Here is a 22641-nt window from a genome sequence, read left to right as displayed (position 1 = left end):
AGATGTCTATTCCTAGAAAATTCATTCCAATATGAGTCATAGACACATACAGTTGCATTCAGGCATATACATACGCACAGAATAAACCTAAATCATCATTTTTCTGTCCAAAGTAATCATTTTTCTGTCTTTTAAAACTTATTGTAGAAAGACATGAATGATGTAATTTTGGAAAGAGTTTAAAAAGAAGGTGAATGGTTTAATGGCAGTGAATTAGGTTTCATTGTATATCAAGGTACTACCTAAACAGGAACCCTCTGGAGTCTCAACCTAAGTGTGACATGTCAAGGATAGGAATTTCATTAGGGTATTTGGAAGAGCATCCTTGAAATACATTCAATGAACTCGATAAAGGAAGATCCACATATTTTAAGAAACTATTATCTTACACCTCTATTCTAACAGTTTAAATTGTCTCTCTCAGAATGTGTGGGTGAAGGCAACAGAGAAGACTAAATTAACTATCATAGCTTCCTAGTTTCTGTGATGTTTTCTTCCAGATTTCCTTTAAGAGTCTTCTATCTGTTCCTTCTTTTGAAGCTTTTTTTTTAATATTATAAATCTGTATTGTACTGGGTACTTCAACCTACTTTAACGCATTAGTTACTTGAATGCATACTGTCTGGATTCATGGCTGTATGTTTATTTATAAAAACGTCTCCTCCAACGATGTGGTAAGCACTGTTCATCAGCTGGTCTATTATCTAGCTGATCCATGCAAATACTTACTGAGCTCCTAAGTCCTTTATATAACATTCCCATTCCTTGGGTTTTATAGGAAGTGTTTAGGCTGTTATCAAAGTGTGAAGAAATGTTGGTAGATGGTGGGGTCATACAAAAGGGACTGCTGTGTTATAGAGAGATGAAGAGTGAAGAATATTAGAAATATTTTGAAAAAAGCACCTATAAATACATAAGTTAATTCTTTCAATTCAGCAATCTTACAATGTGTAAATATTTTAAAACATGTTGTACATAAATGCATATGAATTTGTCAATTAGAAATTTACATTTTAAATATAAGAATAACAACAACAAAAAATATCTACTCCGTACTTCTTGGCAAGTGGGCCATGTTACCAGGGAATATATATATATATATATATATATATTTCATGAAGCTGAGAAAAATATCATTATGTCAGTTCATAATAGGGATAAAACTCAAAGCCTTACAAAAGTTTAAAATCAAAGTGGTGTCCTGTTTCTAGTAGCAGTGTCTCAAGGGAAAAAGACAGGGAATCTTTGATTCATTTGATTTATTTGAAAGGTAGAGAGAGAGATCTTCCATCTGCTGGTTCACTCTCCAAATGGCTCCAACAGGCACGGGCTTCACCGCTTTTCCCATGTTGGTGCAGGTGCCCTAGGACCATCCTTTACTGCTTTCCCAGGAATATTAGCGGGAGCTGGCTTGGAAGGGGAGCAACCAGGACTCGAACCGGCACCTTTATGGGATGCCAGAGTATCATAGTCTGTGGCTTAACCTTCTATGCCACAATGTCCTTTCAGGGAAATTTTTTTTTAAATATTTATTCATGTTTTTATTTGAGAGACAGAGTGGACAGAGAACCAGAAACAGGCTTCAAATTCTTTTTATTTATTTATTTATTTGACAGGTAGAGTTATAGACAGTGAGAAAGAGAGAGAAAGGTCTTCCTTCCGTTGGTTCACCCCCAAAATGGTTGCTATGGATGGCACACTGCACCGATCCAAAGCCAGGAGCCAGGTGCTTCCTCCTGGTCTCCTATGTGGGTGCAGGGCCCAAGCACTTGGGCCATCCTCCACTGCCTTCCTGGGCCACAGCAGAGAGCTAAACTAGAAGAGGAGCAGCTGGGACTAGAACCCAGCACCCATATGGGATGCTGGCGCTGCAGGTGTAGGATTAACCAAGTGAGCCATGGCGCCTGCCCTGGGGAAATCTTAACAGTGGGACTCTGGCTTAAAGAGTTCCATTGTGATTAGCCATGGACTGACACGTGAGTGTCCTGATTTTAGTGCCAATATTTGAAGAATCTGAGTGCTACTTCCTTTACATAGAAAGCAGAAGCTGTTTAGGAACATTGAGAATAGTGGTTAGAAAAAAACATTCAGACCATTCTCACCCTGATTTCAAAACTGTGGTTCCTAAGTTTATGCAAACTGAGAGCTAGTATTTCTTATAAAATGGTAAAAAAATAAATAAATACTGAGAGAAGAAACCATCTTTTCTTTATTTCCTGATCTTTGAGAGGAAATACTGTCTTTCATCATTACATGTAATATTATATGTAGTTTTTCTATTTTCGGCAGAAATTTTTTTTGAAGATTTCTTTATTTGAAAGGCAGAGTTACACACAGAGAGAAGGAGAGGCAGAGAGGGGAGGTCTTCCATCCATTGGTTCACTCTCCAATTGGCCACAACAGCTGGAGCTGTGCCGATGCGAAGCCAAGAGCTTCCTCCGGGTCTTCCCACGTGGGTGCAGAGGTCCAAGGACTTGGGCCATTTTCTACTGCTTTCCCAGGCCATACCAAAGAGCTGGATCGGCAGTGGAGGCAGCCAGGACTCAAACCAGCGCCCGTATGGGATGCCAGCACTGCAGGTGGTGGCTTTACACACTATGCCACAGCACCAGCCCCAGAAATTTTCAAAAGGTTACTTGACCAAGCTATTATAACTTGTGTCCGAGGTAGCAATTTAACACGCTGTACCACAGCATTAGCCCCTCAAGTAGATACTTTAATACAACTGTGGAAGGGACTATTGGTTATTTATGTCTGGGGCTCAGGCTAGAAACAAATCATTATATTGGTTGAAGAATTATTGGGGTAGGCATATAGCCTGGCAGTTAACACACTTTAAAACTGCATCCCACATTGAAGTTTATAGGTTTGATACTTATTTTAAGAATCCAAGATATGCATTAGCAAAAAGAGACATCAGTTATGGCTCCAGTGACTGGACTTGTGCCATGCAAATAGAAGCCTAGCATTGAGTTTGCAGCTCCTGACTTTGACCCCAGCCCAGCCCTGGCTGTTGCAGGCATCTGGGGAATGAACCAGCACATTGGGTGTGCTTTCTTGCTCTCTTTCCCTCCCTTTCTCTCTCCTTCTCTAATAGTCAGTTTTTAAAAGAATTATTGATTGGGCGAGCATTGTGGTATAGCAGGTTAGCCACCTCCTAAGATTCCAGCATCCCATATCCCTCCAGTTCGTGCCCCGGCTGCTCCACTTCTAACCCAGCTCCCTGTAAATGTGCCTGGGAAAGCGGCAGAAGATGGCCCAAGTACTTGGGCACCTGTACCCACATGGAAGATCTGGAAGAAGCACCGGTTCCTGGCAATTTGGGGAGTGAACCAGCAGAAGAAGATTGATCAATCTCTTTCTGTCTCTGCCTTCTCTTCTGTAGTGCTGCCCTTCAAATATGTAAATAAATACTTAAAAATTATTGATATATACATAGTAAATATTTAATTAAAATATATAACACTGATTTTTCCAATGTTTTTCCCCAAGTGAGCTAATACTTAACATGCTTTTTATCCCTTCTTTATAGAATGCACTTATGAAATAGGTTCAATTTATATTTAGGGTCACTGTGACCCACTTTCTGTATTTTTTTCTTGCTTGCTTTGCTTTATACTTTTGGTCCATTCTTTCACTGGTTCCCTTGGATCCCTTACTTTTATAGTAAGGTAGGTTTTGGAAATGTTTTTGCTAAAAGACCAGAGAATGAATATCTTAGGTACTTTGGGTAACAGTCTGTTCCTTGATTTGTTGATAGCCTTTAAAAATGTGCAAATCAATCATGGTTCACAGACTAGTACAAAATCCAGTTACAAGCTGAAATTGGTCTAGGGGACATAGTTTGCCAATTCTTGATATAAAACATTTTGTCTTGAGCAGTGTTAGGTTTTAAAGATTCTTGCTCATTTTTACTTTATTCTATTAATCTATTTAATCTGAGTACTATACCCTTTGACAATAAGAATTTCCTACCTAAGCATGGTTGTCCTTGCTTTACCAATTTTTTTTTTTGACAGGCAGAGTGGACAGTGAGAGAGAGAGACAGAGAAAGGTCTTCCTTTTCCATTGGTTCACCCCCAATGGCCGCTGCGGCTGGCGCACCGCGCTGATCCGAAGCCAGGAGCCAGGTGCTTCTCCTGGTCTCCCATGGGGTGCAGGGCCCAAGCACTTGGGCCATCCTCCACTGCACTCCCTGGCCATAGCAGAGAGCTGGACTGGAAGAGGAGCAACCGGGACAGAATCCGGCGACCAGACCGGGACTAGAACCCAGGGTGCCGGCGCCGCAGGCGGAGGATTAGCCTAGTGAGCTGTGGCGCTGGCCTTTACCAAATCTGATTTATTCTCTAACACTAAACTCTAACAACTTTCTCTTTTTATTTACACTACTTAATTGATTTGAGAAGCAGAGACAGAATGAAGGCAAGAGATAAAAATAAAGAACATGCTCTCCTTGCTCTTCCATATGTGTGTCAGGGGCCCAATTCTCTGAACTATCACTGCTGCTTCCCAGGGTCTGCATTGAGAAGGTGGAACCAAGCTAAAGCGAAGGCGTTCTAATTTGAGACATGGGCATTCCAACCAGCATCTTAACTGTTAGGCCAAAGGTTTTCCCCCAGAGACTTTCTTGAACCTACTCTCTAACCAAATGGATCACTTAATTCTCTATGCTTTCACTGTACTTCTTGTGAATTCTCTTTATGATATCTAAAAATGGCTTGGTAGTTTTATTTTTGTTTTCATCTCTCCTATTAAACGTTGCCTACCTGAGGGCAAAACCATGTTTTAGTTTTAAGATTTATTTATTTATTTGAAAGAGTTACAGAGAAGAGGAGAGGCAGAGAGTGAGTGAGTTCTTCCATCCCATGGTTGACTCCCCAAATGGCCACAGCGATCAGGGCTGGGCCAGGCCAGAGCCTGGAGCTTCTGATGGGTCTCCCTCAAGGTGGGGAAAAGGCCCAAGGACTTGGGCCATCTTGAGCTGCTTTGCCGGGTGCATTAGCAGGGAGCTGGATTGGAAGTGGAACAACCAGGACTAGGTACCCATGTGGGATGCCAGCAGGGTTGTCAGTTTTATCCGCTGTACCACAGTGCTGTCTTGTTTTCTTCTGCTAGATGTCTACAATACAATCCCCGAGAAACTATGTAATATACATATGTAGATATTAATGAATCAAACATTTAAATATCTCTACTACTAATGCTAACACATAGAGCTATTAAATACCATTATAAGAAACAGTGCAAAATTACATGTAAATTGCTTGTGCAGACCTTTTGACATGAATAAAACTTTGTTTCTTAAATTTTGGGTACATTTTACCCTTAATATTCTAGTCTATTCAATATATTTAGTGATATTTTCATTTATAAAGTGCTAGTCCATTTATAAAGTGCTAGTTTGTTCAAGAAGGATGTTATTGTTATTACTGAGTCTAAAGTGTTCTCTGGTCCAAAAGATATTTTCATTTTAACTAGGATATATATATCGACCCAAAGGGGTTATCAACATAGGTACCATCTTTGGTTATTATGTATAATAATTTTTGTCTGAATCATCTTCCCTCCCCTAATTTAAAAATATTGGTATTTTTAATTGGTATTTCTTATGAATGAAATAGCACTTACTATCATGTAGATTATAAGCAACAGACAGCTAAGTTTATTGTCAACTTCATAAAGAAATTGTAACTACACAGTAACCTTGTAGAAGTAAAATATGACTTGGTCTAAAAATACAAGAGTAATTTAATTCAGAGAATTCTAAAATTTTTAAGAACTGCTCAATCTGCTGGCTTACAGTTCCTCAGGGAATGGTAGTGGTGAGAAACTATAAAGGCCTAATATCTGTGAGGTTAAATTAGATTTGGGAAAGCAACAGAATTCTCAAGTGTTTGGATGATTCAATTCTTCCAGAAACAAATTTGATTGCATTTAATAACAGTTTTTGGTCATATGACATTTCTGCCATTGAACATGTTATAACACTATAAACTTAAAAACCCATCCAAATAAATACTGTTAGAAAAAGATTAGAAGTTTAATTTATATCATAAAAGTAACCATAAATAAGTATCAGTTTATTTAGGATAAAATGTCCATGACCAATAGTAACATTTAATGAATTATGAAATGTAACCTCATCCAAAAACTGTGTAATTACATTTAGTGACATAATGAAATTTAATTAGGGCTAATTAAATTGAGCTATTGACAGTTTTTGCTTATTTATTTAAAAATTGTTTTAGTCAATTACAGTATTGATAAGATAAAATTGCTTCTGCATCAACTTTAAAATATATATATATTACACACACAGATGAATCATTTTGTAAAGTTGCAGATTTATTTTGTAGTATCATGCATTGAATATATCTGAAAATCATGAATGATATAGAAATGTATGAATATAAAATTCCATTTTAAACTAATGATTATGATGTTGATATTTCTTTTACACAGTAGAATGACTATTCAAAAGAAGATGGTTTCATAAGAGCTTTCCTTTTGTGAAATTCCATTGGCATCACTGATATTATAGCAATTCACTTGTGCACTCTTATTCAGTCCTAGTGCATTTTCAAATTCACTGACAATTTTTTCAACCTTTTTTCTCATTTTCAGAGATGTAAACCAACATCTCTAAACTTCAGCAAGTTCCTGGCTACTGTGTTAATTGCTTCATAGTTTTGCTGCTGCTGGAGTGGAAGCACTTGTTCTTGTCACCTCCACTAGTTACATCTCTCATGGGCATTTTATTACCTCAGCAGCATGATCTAATCCTTGTTGAATTACTTATTTTTATAAAACTTCAGTGAAACAAATTCCAACCACTGGTATAGCATAAGGGTGGGAATTGCTGACTAGCTCAAGATGTCTATATTTTAATTTTAGTTCATACACAATTATGTATGTGACTTAAAAACTCTCATTTTCAAATCCTTCAACTGTAAAATGGTGGTAAGAGTAATGGTATTCAATTCAGGGAGATAAAATAATTCACCCATCTTTACCTGTCTTTATTATGGACTTTGGTCTTTTGCAGTTAACTTCTCAGTCAGGTTTACATATTTGTCTTGATCATCATTGTCATTCTGTCAGTTCTAATTCTGAGACACAGATCAGTAAGTGAATGCATAGTTATGAGACTAATTAAATTCACTCTAGATTTTTGTTTGTTTTTTGGTTACAATAAAGTATCTATTTGACCTGATAAACAAGTGAGATATTAGTGAAATGACTTACCAGTTATAAAGATGCATTCACTACTTTGTTTTCTCAGTATCCTTTTTCCTATGTCTTGGCTGCTTGACCCCAAGCGATTGTCATTTAGACAAATGATCAGTTACAGATATAAAAAATAAGGTTATTATAAAAACAGAAATTGGGTAGATTTAATTCTCAGACATTTAGATATGGAAGAAGAGCTTTTCCTTCAAAAAGCCACAATGAAACGAGTCATGTTATCTGAATAGATTCCAAGCTAACCATTGTAATGAGTGTATTTGGTCAGATGAGAAACTGTTCAAGTGCGTGGTGTAATAAAATAGTTAAGGATGTTGGGGATAGAAACTTGGGCCTTAATTATGATCAATATTTGTTTAATCAGAATGAGAGTCTAGATGTTTATCTTTTTTCTTCAAGGGTAGTAAGTACATTACATAACCTAAGCTCCTATTTTTATTGTTTCGCCTGTAATCATGTGTCCCTGGATACAAAACTTAATACTGACAAATATAGTGCTAAAATGTTACAATCCATTTTTCAATACTGATAAAATTTCATATTCCTTATCCTTACAAATTAGAGTATTTTGGAAATACATTGGAGAGATTTGCATTATGAAAAGATAATAATTTCATTTTGTATCATCTTTTCATGATTTACTAAACAAAATTTCCAGCATTAGGATATGATCTGTTCTAATTTATTTGTCACTACTCTTCCACTCTGTTTTGCAGATATGAAAATACTACTGAAATACTCCAACATGCTAAAGATTCTAAATGATTCTTTTCAAAACCAATTTTGTTAGTGCCTATTCATTTTTTTTTGGACATATACTGATGATAACTTCAAGTATAACAGTTAAATAAGTCACATCCATATACAATTGTTCCTATACTAATATTTTCTAATATTTTCCTTGTTGTATCATTTAAAGACAAATTAAAAGAAATAACTGGTAGTATTTCAAATAGAATGCATCTCTAATACAATTTCATTTTACCCTTGGGAAAGCATTTTGTGATTTACAGTTTTTCTAGTAGTATATACATGTAAATTTATTTTTAAATTGTAGATTTTTAAAAGAATATCATTTATTACAGCTGAAATAGATGCTAAATATTTATTGCATGGGTACATATGTGAATGTGTCTTTTGACAAGTTGATATAGAATGACACAATGTGTATAAAGTATGAAAATGTTTTGCAACTCATGTGTTTTAAGTAATGCAAATGAAGAAAATTATGGCCCTGCTTCCTAGTGTACCATAGTTATTTTAGTGCAGTTTCTAATTTTAAAATAGCAAGAAGTGATTAATATTCATCAAAAGGAAGTGGGAAGAAAGGCATCATTTTATTTTCAATTAATAGAAAGCATGGCATTGTCTATTTTTAGACTCCTAGCTATTTATCCATTCCCTCTGGAAGTGAACGGGCTGCCACATTCCTCATCTGCCTTCCTGCTGAAAGTGCTTGCTTGTGCTGCCAAGCTCACCGCACAGTTTCTGTCTGGCACTGAAGCATTATCTTTTTCAGCCATGCAAGTCTGCGTTCTGTGATAAAGTTCAGTCATGGGCGGCCTTGCTGACTCTACTCTGCTATTGAAAGAACTCTCTGTTGCTACATTATTCCATTTGAAAACTCTCTCTCCTGGTGCTTGACTTTCTTCTGAAATTGTACTTTCCATCCTTATGGTTGTCTCTTTAATATTTTAACTCATTGTACTAGCTTAATATGAAGTAGATATTTAATTTTACATCAAACAGCAAAGGAAGTTGCTGACCACTGCAGAAAGTAAGTTTTATAAAGGATAAATCAGTTAATATTCTTAATTTAACCAACTATAGATTATTTAAGTGTGGGGATTTGTAGTTTCCAGGCCACTAAGGATATAGTCTTGACTTGTGATGTGTTGGTCTATTCATTTCAAATTCTTCAAGATCTGTGATTATTTCAGTCAGTGTGAGGGCATATGGTCCTGTACCTCTGCAAGCTCTTTCAACATGAGAAATGACAGGATTGGAGGTTCTATGAACCATTTATTTAAGGTATATATAGGCATCATATTGGAGCATCCACTTCTGGCCTTTTGTAGGTACCTCGATAATCTCCTGATTCAAATACCTGGAAGGATAATACATCAAAAATAAAATGTTGATGTATATGTGAACTTAAAGTACCAGGAAATGCAGATACAAAGATAAATAGAAACTTAATAAATTTTGGGCAATATTAAATGAATAAATAAGATTATTATCAAATAAAGCAATCATGCTAAAGTCCCAGTGTTTTGAAGGGTGGATGAGATTATAATAGTTGTATTTTATTGACCATACATGGTTAGAAAAATGCTTTCATAAAAAGATTGCATATTAAGAGAATTGAAGAATGAGTGTTTTGCCTAGTTTTTAAGATGCCCATGTCCCACAGAAAAATGCTTCATTTCTATTCCCAGCTCTGGCTCTTGGCTCTAGCTTCCTGCCAAGGCAGACCATGGGAGGCAGTGTTGATGTCTCAAGTAACTGACATCCTGTCATCCATGAGTTCTGGCTCCTGGTTTTGTTGTAGCCTGGTTCCAGGCACTTAGGCATTTAGGGAGTAAACCAGCAAATGAAAGCTTGCTCTGTCTGTCTGCTTCTCAAAAAAGAATATACAGAGGAACCTTCAGATAGCCATGTTCCTACAAGAACAACGATATCAAAACCAAAATCAAGTAATAGATAGTTGAATGCCAGCACTTTGGTGCAGTAGGTTAAGCCGCTGCTTGAAATGTTGGCATCCCATATTGGAGCACTGGTTCAAGTCCTAGCTGCTCTGCTTCTGATACAGCTCCCTGCTAATAGGCCTGGGAAGGCAGTGGAAGGTGGTTCAAATGCTTGGTCCCTGCTACCCATGTAGGAGACCTGGATGGAGTTCCTGGATCCTGGATTCAGATTGCAGTTCCAGCCATTTGGGGAGTAAATCAGCAAATGAAAGATTGGTTTCTCCTGCTCTCTGTAATTCAGACTTTAAATAAATAAATAAAGCCAATCAAACTGTCTTTAAAAAGATAGGTGAACCAGAAACAAAATTCAATGAATAACACTTTAGTGTCAGTACAAGCACAACTTGACATGGTTTCGGCATACAAAAAGAAAAGCCATATTATAAGTGGCCCACTGTCTAGCAAGTTTAGGCGTTTCAAACTTATAACTTATTAGTGTTTGAAATTGCAAACTGAAACATCCCTAGCTAGTGATCCACTGGATGCACAGCAGAAATGAAATTTAAATCTATGTGGAGATATACACTTTAAATCAGCATTCTACAGTATTTCCAGAGGTTAAATAAAAACATGAATAGAATTATGCTTGGAATCCAAAATTTAGAACTACATGATTGATCTTTCAACTTTTAAGGAGTTAAAGCAGGACTAATAATAATTTTAAAAAGAGTGGAGTATCTGATTATCAAGAACTTCAAGTAATGAAAGTATCAAATGCTATATATATAAACATGTTGAAAATGTGAAAGTAAGAAAACATTTTCCTTTATGGAAGAAAAATATTGTATAGTCCAGATAAATGTGGGGGAAACTTTAGAAGATATTAGAGAGCTGTTATGGCAGTCAGGACTTCAGGGCTCAGAGGTGGCAGAGAGAGGAAAACTCCTGAAGGTGAGGATAACTTTCTTTCTGGGTTGATGGAGAAATCATGGAAAGAGTATCTGTCTGTTTACAGAAGAGGCAGTAGAGATAACGTAAACTTCAAAAGACGAGAGATAATTTAGATTTTGATCCTCAGAAGCAGTCGAATTTGAGGGTATAATATTTTAGAAAAAAGACACCCTGGAAATATATAGTCATGAAATGACTCAACAGTTGACTAGGCATTGCCTCAAAACCCACAGATGGGAGCCCTTTTATTTATTTTTCAAGATTTACTCATTTAAAAGCAGAGTTAGAGAAAAGGAGAGACAGAGCTTCTACCTACTGGTTCACTCCCCAAAGGGCCACAAGGGCTAGGGATGGGCCAGGCAGAAGCCAGGAGTTTCTTCTAGATCTCCTATGTGGGTACAGAGATTCAAGCAATTGGGTCATCCTCCATTGCTTTCCCAGGCACATTAGCAGGGAGCTGGATTGTACATGGTGCAGCTGGGACAAAAACCGGTACCCATGTAGAATGCAGGTGGTGGCTTAGCCCACTGTGCCATAATATGTGCCCCCAGTGGGAGCTTCTTAAAAGCAGAGACAGGTATTACAGGTCCTATGGAGCTGGAAAGCTAAAACCTGAATTCAGAATTTTCAAATGGGGTTAAAAAAGTGAAATTAGAAAATACCTCAGTCTCAAATTGGAAAGCTGTGGTATGATTAATGATAAAATACTGAAAGCTTTACTCCACAGATTGGAGGAAAAAATAAGAGTGGTAGCCAGAACTACTTGTGTTAAAAATTATGCTGAAATTCTAAATGAATAGAATAAAGTAAGAAATAAAGGTTGGGACGTAAGGAGTAAAATTGTCATTATAAGATTACCTGACTAGGATAATGGACAATCATAGAATATTTGTTATTAGAATGAATAAATGAATTACATAAAGTTATCAGGGTATTAGATAATATATATAAATCAATTGCTTTTCTTGTGTCACCAACAATTTTTATTTATTTATTTGAAATATAGAGTTAGAGGCAGAGAGGTCTTCCATCTGCTGGTTTACTTCCCAGATGGCCGATTGGCCAGTGCTGGGCCAGGCCAAAACCAGGAGCCAGGAGCTTTCTCCGGGTCTGCTACATGGGCGCAGGGGCCCAAATACTTTGGCCATCCTCCACTGCTTTCCTAGATGCATTAGTAAGGAGCTGGATTGAAAGAGGAGCACCAGGACTCCGACCAGCACTCATATGGGATGCGACATCGTAGGTGGTAGCTGTACCTGCTATGCCACACTGCCAGCCCCACAAACAAATTGAAATGAAATTAAACACTATTTTCAAAAACACATCTTTATTTCTTTGGTATTTATCTAATAAGTAATGTGCAAAACCTCTAAACAGAAAGCTATAAAACATTGAGAAAAACTGAAGTAAGTCTATACTCTCAGAGATTTGTGTGGGTGAAGTAATAAGTGGTAAGTTGATACAGAGCACTTGTAATTGATCACTATCAGTTTGATCAACAAGTGGCCCAATGAAACAAAATAGAATAATGCTTCTTAAACTTTGTAGTACATCAGAATCACCAGATGAGTGAGTTAGTAGACTGGGGGAGCCATTTTAGCTTCACTAAGTACTCAAGTGATACCAGTGCTACTTATGAGTACCACACTTTCAGAAGCACCAACAGATTTGAAATTAGGAAACAAACACAAGTACTTAATTGTGATCAACAGAAATAACAAAGGATACTTACAAGACAAATATATGCAGATTTAAGCGATTTATCAAAGTTTAGGACCTCTAAGTTTCTTATAAGCGTAAGTAGAGATATTGTTTTGTTTCTTATTTTATGATAAATATTTGTTAATATTTTCAGAATAATTAAGAATGGGATACATCAAAGTCAGTATTTTAAAACAGAATAGGGAAGCCAAAATAACTCAGAAAATAACTTGCAGATCCAGGTTCAAGACCCACCTAAGTAAGTACCAGGCAGAAAATGTCTTTACACAATGAAAAGGTCAATTCTACAGGAGAATATCAGTCATTAATATATTTCTATACAGCATCAGAACATCTAAATATATAAAGCAATTATTGACAGATATGAAGAAATGGACAAAGACTAACTTTTTTTAAAGATTTATTTATTTGAAAGAGTACAGAGGTTTTTCTTTTTCTTTCTTTTTCTTTTTTTTTTCTTTTTTTTTTTCTTTTTTCTTTTGACAGGCAGAGTGGACAGTGAGAGAGAGAGACAGAGAGAAAGGTCTTCCTTTTCCATTGGTTCACCCCCTAATGGCCACTGCGGCCAGCACGATGGCCAGCGCACCGCGCTGATCCGAAGTCTGGAGTCAGGTGCTTCTGGTCTCCCATGAGGGTGCAGGGCCCAAGCACTTGGGCCATCCTCCACTGCAATCCCGGGCCACAGCAGAGAGCTGGGCTGGACTGGAGGAGGAGCAACCGGGACAGAATCCGGTGCCCCAACCGGGACTAGGACCTGGGGTGCCGGCACCACAGGCGGAGGCTTAGCCTAGTAAGCCGCGGTGCCGGCCAAGAGATATTTTCGATCCACTGGTTCACCCCCCAAATGACAGCAGTGGGCCCGAAGCTAGGAGCCAGGAGTTGAATCTGCATCTCTCAAGTGGGTACAGGGACCCACACACTTGGGTTATCCTTTGCTATTTTCCCAGGCACAGTAGTATGGAGCTAGATTGGAATTGGTGCAGCCAGGACTCGAACTGGCACCCATATAGGATGTTAGTGCTATAGACAGTGGCTTAACTCACTGCACCTCAGTGCCAGTCCCTGACTTTCACTCTTCTATTCAGTATAATATAGGAAGTTCTAGTCAAAGCAATAAGGTAAGGAAAAAAAATAAAAGTCATCCAGCATCAAAAAAGGTGAAATTATCTTTTGGATGTAGAAAATGTGAAAGTCTCTATTTAAAAAAAAGCTATTTTTAGAATTAATGAACAAATGTAGCAAAGTTTCAGACTATAAAATGAATATATAAAAGTCATTTGCATTTCTCTATACTAACAATGAATTGCCTGAAATGAAAAGTAAGAAAAAAAATCCTGAATTATAATAACATGAAAAAGAATAAAACAGCAATAACAAGGGTGAATACCTGTACATTAAAAACTATAAAATATTCATAACTGAAGCAGAGCAAATAAAAACATCCTATTGTTGGCTTAGAGATTTAATTTTATTTAAATGTCCCTATTATCTAAGGTGATGTATGGATTCAGTGGAATTCTTAAAATCCCAATTTTTTAACAGATATAGAAAAGACAATCCTAAAATTCATATGGAACTAAATATGACCCATTCAAAGCAATTTTGAAAAACCAAAATAAAACTGGAGAAATTAGGTTTCCTGATTCAAAATGTACAATACCTAAAATAATTTGTAGTGACATAAATACAAACTTATAGACCAAGTGAATAGAATAGCATGGCACAAAATCATGCATATGTGGTAAATATATGGACAGTGGTGCCAGGAATAAAGTAGTGGGGACAGGATAATCTTTTCAATTGATAATGCCTGTAAAATTGCATATACATGTAAGATAATCAAACCAGACCTTTATCCCACAGCAGACACAAATATCAACTCAAAATGTATTGATGATTTAAACATAGACCTAAAACTATAAATATGCCAGAAGAAAACAAAGAGATAATACCTGGACATTGTCCTAGTCAATGCTTTTTATTACCATCACACCAGACACACAGGCAACAAAGTCAGAAATAGACTAGGAGGATTGCTGTGGTTTAAATGTGGTTAAATGTGTTGGAGACTTGATCTCATTTCCTGTCTTTCCAGGTAATTTCTTTATCTCACAGATGTTCCCACCAGGGTACTATCCACTTTGATATGCACCCAAGAGGACCCTGGAACAACCTGTGACAAGTTGGACTTTCTGCCTTCAAAACTGAACTAAATAAACCTGTTTTCTTTATAATTGATCTGACCTCAGTATTTCCTTATAGTACTGAAAAACAGGAAATTCAGGGACTAAATCAAACTGAAAAAGCTTTCACAGCAAATGTAATGATTAAAAAAATAAAAAGACCACCTAGAAAGAAAAATTTTTTTTGAAAAAAACATTTTATTAAAAGGAGCGTAGATACCAAGGGATGCATATAAGTGTACAGATCACTGACGTGCTATTTCAGCTGCTTGTGCTCATAGCCAACACCCAAATTAAGAGCAAAGTATTGATACTACCCCAAAGTCCTCACCATCCCCCTCCATTTCTTTCTTTAACATGAAATAAGTGTATATTGTCATTTACCTGGTATGATTCAGTGAAGCAATATTTTTAGCTGTATATCAAATGTTCAGACATCCACACAATTTTTTTTCCTCTCATTAAATTTAATTACCACAAACGAGAAAACATTCAATATTTTTCTCTTTGGCTATGATTATTACACCTAATACAATGATCCCCAGTTGCACCCAATTTTTTGAAAATGTTGACTTTTTATTCTTTTTTTATGAGTAATGTTCCATCATGTTTATATATACCACATTTCCATTATTCAGGCATTGGTTCATGGACATATAGGTTGATTCCATATCTTAGCTTTTATTAATTGAACTGCTATAAATATGGAGTGCATGCAACTCTTCCATATGCTGATTTTATTTCCTTTAGATATATCCCAGTAGTTGAATAGGTGGGTCATATGGTAGGCTTATTTGTAGTTTTGTGAGTAATCCTCACACTGTCTTCCATAATGGTTATATCAGTTTTCATTGCCCCCAACAAAACTGTATTAGGATTCCTTTTTCTCTTCATTCTCAGTAGCATTTGCTGTTTTTGGTGATAGCCATTATAACCAGGATGAGGTGATACTTCATTTTTATTTGCATTTTGCCAACAGCTAGTGGTCCAGAGCATTTTCTGATGCGTTTATTGGCTATTTGTATTTCACCTTTTGAAAAATGCCTTTTTCATATCCTTTGCCTGTTTCTATAATGTGTTGTTTGTTGATCAGTTCCTTGAGCTCCTAAAATATTCTGGATACTGATACTTGATCAGATATGTAGTTTACAAATAACTTTCTCCCAATCTGTATGTTGCCTCTTCACTTTATTCTTTCCTTTGCTTTGCAAAAGCTTCTTAGCTTGATGTAATCTCATTGGTCTGTTTTGGTTGTATCTTTGTGCTTCTTGAGTCTTATCCAAGAAGTCTCTGCCTACAGTAATATTCTGCATCATTTCCCTTATTTTTTCCTCTAGCAATTTGATGCTTTCTGGTGTTGGTTTAGATCTTTGAACCAGTGTTAGCTGATTTCTGTACAGAGTGTATTATAGGGGTCTTATTTCAAACTTCTGCATGTGGAAATTCAAATTTTCCCAATGCCATTTGTTAAAGAGACTGTCCTTTATCTGGTGAGTGATTTCATCTCATTTGTTAATGATTAGTTATTGTAGAATGTGGATTAATTTCTTGGCTTTCTATTCTGTTTCGCTGGCCCACATGTCTACTTTTGTGCCAGTACTGAGTGTTTGGATTATAACTGCACTAAAGTATGTCTTAAAATCTGGTATTTGATACTTCCAGCTTTGTTTTTATTGTTTAAAGTTGTTTTTGCTATTCAGGGTCTTTTGCATTTCTATAGTTTAGGATTTTTTTTTTCTAATTCTATGAACTGTTATAAATATGGAGTGCGTGTATTTTGGGATCACATTAAATCTGTAAATTGCTCTGGGTAGTGTGAACGTTTTGATATTATTCCAATTCATGAACATGTCTATTTCATTAATATTCTGTAATATTCACTTTTGTTTTCACAGGCAGAGGTAGAGAGAGACAGAGAGAAAGGTATTCCTTCCGTTGGTTCACCCCCCCCCCCCAGATGGCTGCTACGGCCAGCGCGCTGTGCCGATCTGAAGCCAGGAGCCAGGTGCTTCCTCCTGGTCTCCCACGTGGGTGCAGGGCCCAAGCACTTGGGCCATCCTCCACTGCCTTCCCGGGTCTCAGCAGAGAGCTGGACTGGAAGAGGAGCAACTGGGACAGAATTCGGTGCCCCAACCTGGACTAGAACCCCGGGTGCCGGCGCCACAGGTGGAGGATAAGCCTAGTGAGCCGCAGTGCCAGCCATGTAATATTCACTATAAGGGTCTTTCATATACTTAAATTTATCTTAAGATATTTAAATTTTATGTGAGTGGGAGTGATCTTACAAGTTCTTTCCAAGCCTGAGCGTTGTTTGTGTATAAGAATGCAATAGATTTTTTGTATTGATTTTATGTCCTGCAACTTTCCCAAATTCTCTTATGAGTTCTTATGGTCTCTTAGCGGAGTTTTTTGGTTCATCCATGCAAAGGATCAGGTCATGTACAGACATGGATAATTTGACTTCCTCTTTTCCAGCTTGTATTGATTTTCTTTTCTTGCCTAATTGCTTTGACTAAAACTTCCACATCTTATTGAATAATGGTGGTGAGAATGGACATCCCTGTCTGGTTCCAGATCTTAGTAGGAATGTCTCTAGTTTTTCCCCATTCAAAATGATGATGGCTGCAGGGTTGTTATATATTGCCTTGATTATGTGGATATATATTCCATCTAATCTCGATTTTTAAATGATTTTATCATGAAATGTTATGTTTTATCAGATTCTTTCTCTGAGTCTATTGAGATAAAATTGTTTTAGTTTTCATTTTGTTGATGTGATGTATCAAACTTGTTTATTTGTGCATGATAAACTATCCCTGCATCTCTAGGGTACATTCTACTTGGTCTAGGTGGATGATCCTGATGTGTGTTAGATTTGATTTGCTATTATTTTTAAAAATATTTATTTACTTATTTATTTGAAAGAGAGACAGGGAGGGAGGGAGGGAAGGAGGAGAGGTCTTCCATCCACTGGTTTATGCCCCAAGTAGCCACAATGGTTAGGGCTGAGCAAGGTCAAAGCCAGGAGCCAGAAGCTTCTTCCAGGTCTCTTGTATGGGTAGTAGGGGCCCAAGTAATTTGACTATCCTCTGCTTCTTTTTCAAGGTCATTAGCAGGGATCTGAATTGCAAGTGGAGCATCCAGGATATGAACCAGGCACTTATGGAATACTGACTTTGTTGGCTGCAGCTTTACACGGCACCCACAATGCTGGCCCCTATGCTAATATTCTTTTGAGATTTTTGTACCTCTGTTCATCAGGGATATTGGTCTGTAGTTCTCTTTTTTGGTTTTATCATTCTCTCTTTTTATAAATAAGGTAATGCTGGTCTCATTGAATGAGTTTGGAAGGCTTCCCTCTATTTCAGTTGCTCTGAAGAATTTAAGAAGTACTGGGATTGGTTCTTTAAAAGTTTTGGTAGAACTCAGTAGTGAAGCCATCCAGTCATTGTGATTTTCTTTTTTGTTAGGCTGTTTATTATTGATTAAATCTTGTCATGGTTATTGTTATATTCAGGTTTCCTATGTCTTTGTGCCAAAATTTGGCTAAATTATAGGTGTCCAGAAATCTATCCTTTTCTTCAATATTTCTAATTTGTTGGCTTATAGCTGTAGTAATTACTAATGATTACTTTTATTAATGTGCTATCATTTGTAATATTTCTTTTTTCATCTCTGATTTTGTTAATTTGGGTCTTTTCCTTTTTTAGTTATATGGGCCAGTGATTTATCAATTTTACTCTTTCAAAAAGCCGTATCTTCATTTCACTAATATTTTGTAGAGTTTTAAAAATTCTAATCTTTTATTTGCCATTTTCCCAATTTTTATTGAGGCACTTATTGCTATAAACTTTACTTGTAAGACTGCTTTTGCTGTACTGTATCCCATAAGTTTGATATGCTGTGTTTTCATTTTCATTTACTTCAATAATATTTTTGATTTCCCTTTTTTATTTTTATTTTTATTTTTTTAACTTTTATTTAGTGAATATAAATTCCCAAAGTACAGCTTATGGATTAAAGTAGCTTCCCCCACCCCCCATAATTTCCCTCCCACCAGCCACCCTCCCCTCTCCTGCTCCCTCACCTCTTCCATTCACATCAACATTCATTTTCAATTATCTTTATATACAGAAGATCAATTTAGCATATATTAAGTAAAGATTTTAACAGTTTGCACCCACACAGAAACATGAAGTATAAAATACTGTTTGTGTATTAGTTATAGCATTAATTCACAATGTACAACACATTAAGGACAGAGATCCTACATGAGCAGTAAGTGCACAGTGACTCCTGTTGTTGACTTAACAATTGACACTCTTGTTTATGGCGTCAGTAATCACCCTAGGCTGTTGTCATGAATTGCCAAGGCTATGGAGGCCTTTTGAGTTCGCCGACTCTGATCTTATTTAGACAAGGTGAGAATCAAAGTGGAAGTTCTCTCCTCCCTTCAGAGAAAGGTACCTCCTTCTTTGATGGCCCGTACTTTTCCACTGGGATCACCCTCGCAGAGATCTTTCATATAGGTCTTTTTTGTTTGTTTGTTTGCCAGAGTGTCTTGGCTTTCCATGCCTAAAATACTCTGATGGGCTCTTCAGCAAGATCTGAATGGCTTAAGGGCTGATGCTGAGGCCAGAGTGCTATTCAGGACATCTGCCATTCTATGAGTCCCGTGATATGCTATGATATCCCGCTTCCCGTGTTGGATTGTTCTTCCCCTTTTTCATTCTATCAGTCAGTATTTGCAGACACTAGTCTTGTTTATGTGATCCGTTTGACTCTTAATCCTATCATTATGATCAATTGTGAATTGAAATTGATCACTTGGACTAGTGAGATGGCATTGGTACATGCAACCTTGATGGGATTGTATTGGAATCCCCTGGAATGCTTCCAACTCTACCATTTGGGGCAAGACCGATTGAGCATGTCCCAAATTGTATATCTCCTCCCTCTCTTATTCCCACTCTTATATTTTACAGGGATCCCTTTTCAGTTAAATTTAAACACCTAAGAATAATTGTGTCTTAATTACAGAGTTCAACCAATGGTATTAAGTAGAACAAAAAAAAAATACTAAAAGGGATAAAGTATTAAGTTGTTCAAAAACAGTCAGGACAAGGGCTGATCAAGTCACTGTTTCTCATAGTGTCCATTTCACTTCAACAGGTTTCTTTTTTGGTGCTTGGTTAGTTGTCACTGATCAAGGAGAACATATGATACTGTCCCTTTGGGACTGGCTTATTTCACTCAGCATGATGTGTTCCAGATTCCTCCATTTTGTTGCAAATGACCAGACTTCATTGTTTTTGACTGCTGTATGGTATTCTATAGAGTACATGTCCCATATTTCTTTATCCAGTCTACTGTTGATGGGCATTTAGGTTGATTCCATGTCTTAGCTATTGCAAATTGAGCTGCAATAAACATTAAGGTGCAGGCAGCTTTTTTGTTTGCCAGTTTAATTTCCTTCGTGTAAATTCCAAGGAGTGGGATGGCTGGGTTGAGCGGTAGGGTTATATTCAGGTTTCTGAGGACTCTCCAGACTGACTTCCATAGTGGCTTAACCAATTTGCATTCCCACCAACAGTGGATTAGTGTCCCTTTTTCCCTACATCCTTGCCAGCATCTATTGTTGGTAGATTTCTGAATGTGAGCCATTCTAACTGGGGTGAGGTGAAACCTCATTGTGGTTTTGATTTGCATTTCCCTGATTGCTAGTGATCTTGAACATTTCTTCATGTGCCTATTGGCCATTTGGAGTTCCTCTTCTGAAAAATGTCTATCAAGGTCCTTGGCCTATATCTTAAGTGGGTTGTTTGTTTTGATGTTGTGGAGTTTCTTGATCTCTTTGTAGATTCTGTTATTAACCCTTTATCTGTTGCATAGTTTGCGAATATTTTTTCCCATTCTGTCGGTTGCCTCTTCACTTTCCTGACTGTTTCTTTTGCAGTACAGAAACTTCTCAATTTGATGCAATCCCAACTGTTAATTTTGGCTTTGACTGCCTGTGCTTCTGGGTTCTTTTCCAAGAAGTATTTGCAGGTGCCAATATCGTGCAGGTTTTCTCCAATGTATTGAGGAATATTCCTCAATACAATCAAAGCAATTCATGAAAAACCCATGGCCAGCATCCTATTGAATGGGGAAAAGTTGGAAGCATTTCCATTGAGATCTGGTACCAGACAGGGATGTCCACTCTCACCACTGCTATTCAATATAGTTCTGAAAGTCTTAGCCAGAGCCATCGGGCAAGAAAAAAAATTAAAGGGATACAAATTGGAAAGGAAGAAGTCAAACTATCCCTCTTTGCAGACAATATGATTCTTTATTTAGGGGATCCAAAGAACTCTACTAAGAGACTATTGGAACTCATAGAAGAGTTTGGCAAAGTAGCAGGATATAAAATCAATGCACAAAAATCAACAGCCTTTGTATATACAGGCAATGCCATGGATGAGAAAGAAGTGCTAAGATCAATCCCATTCACAATAGCCACAAAAACAATCAAATACCTTGGAATAAACTTAACCAAGGAAGTTAAAGATCTCTAAGATGAGAATTACAAAATCTTAAAGAAAGAAATAGAAGAGGATACCAAAAAATGGAATAATCTTCCATGCTCATGGATTGGAAGAATCAGTGTCATCAAAATGTCCATTCTCCCAAAAGCAATTTATAGATTCAGTGTGATACCAATCAAAATACCAAAGATATTTTTCTCAGATCTAGCAAAAATGATGCTGAAATTCATATGGAGGCACAAGAGACCTCGAATAGCTAAAGCAATCTTGTACAACAAAAACAAAGCCAGAGGCTTCACAATACCAGATTTCAGGACATACTACAGGGCAGTTGTAATCAAAACAGCATGGTACTGGTACAGAAACAGAAGGATAGACCAATGGAACAGAATAGAAACACCACAAATCAATCCAAACATCTACAGCCAACTTATATTTGATCAAGGATCTAAAACCAATCCCTGGATTAAGGACAGTCTATTCAATAAATGGTGCTGGGAAAACTGGATTTCCATATGCAGAAGTATGAAGCAAGACCTCTACATTACACTTTACACAAAAATCCACTCAACATGGATTAAAAAATCTAAATCTATGACACGACACTATCAAATTATTACAGAACATTGATTTCCCTTTGGATTTCTTCTATGACTCACTGTTCATTATGGGGCATGACATTCAGTATCTATGGGTTTTACATTTTATATATTTTCTTTCATTGAAAATTTCCAGCTTCATTCCATTGTGGACACAAAAGACATATATGATATGATTTCCATTTTTTTAAAAAATGTTTTATGGCCTAGTATAATCTATCCCAGAAAATTTTCTACTCACTGATGAAAGAATTTTCATTCTGCAGTTGTGGGATGAAATTTTCTGCATATATCTATTAGGTCGTTTTTGTCTATGTTGTAGGTTAGCTCTACTTTTTAATTACTGATTTTTTGTCCAGTTGATCTGTCCATTGTTGAAAGTTTGGTGTTAAAGTCCCCACCCTCCCCTTACCGTATTAGAGTTTATGCCTCTCTTTGAATCCATTAACACATGCTTTAGAAAATCATGTACCCTAGAATTGGGTGCATATATGTTTACTATAGTCCCATCTTCTTGTTGAATCACTACCTTAATAAATAAGCAGTATCTGTGTGTCTTTTAATAGTTTGTTTCTGAAATCATTTTTTTTTCCTGACATGAGCATAGTTACTCCTGCTCAGTTTTGATTTCCAATTGTATGGGCTACCTTTTCCTATTCTTTCACTTACAGTCTGAAACTTTATTGGTGAAACGTCTTTCTTTAGGCAACATATATGCATGTTTTAA

General features: G+C 36.8%; 1 pseudogene; it reads right to left on the bottom strand.

The window, feature by feature from the left end:
• The window catches only part of LOC127490926 (cyclin-I pseudogene), a 36186-nt pseudogene extending 27385 nt beyond the window's left edge, over positions 1-8801 (bottom strand).
• Between the last annotated feature and the right edge of the window lie 13840 nt (positions 8802-22641).

The sequence above is a fragment of the Oryctolagus cuniculus genome, chromosome 11 (assembly GCF_964237555.1).
Source record: "Oryctolagus cuniculus chromosome 11, mOryCun1.1, whole genome shotgun sequence".
NCBI classification, from domain to species: Eukaryota; Metazoa; Chordata; class Mammalia; order Lagomorpha; family Leporidae; genus Oryctolagus; species Oryctolagus cuniculus.
This window is presented reverse-complemented; position numbering and strand designations above follow the sequence as displayed.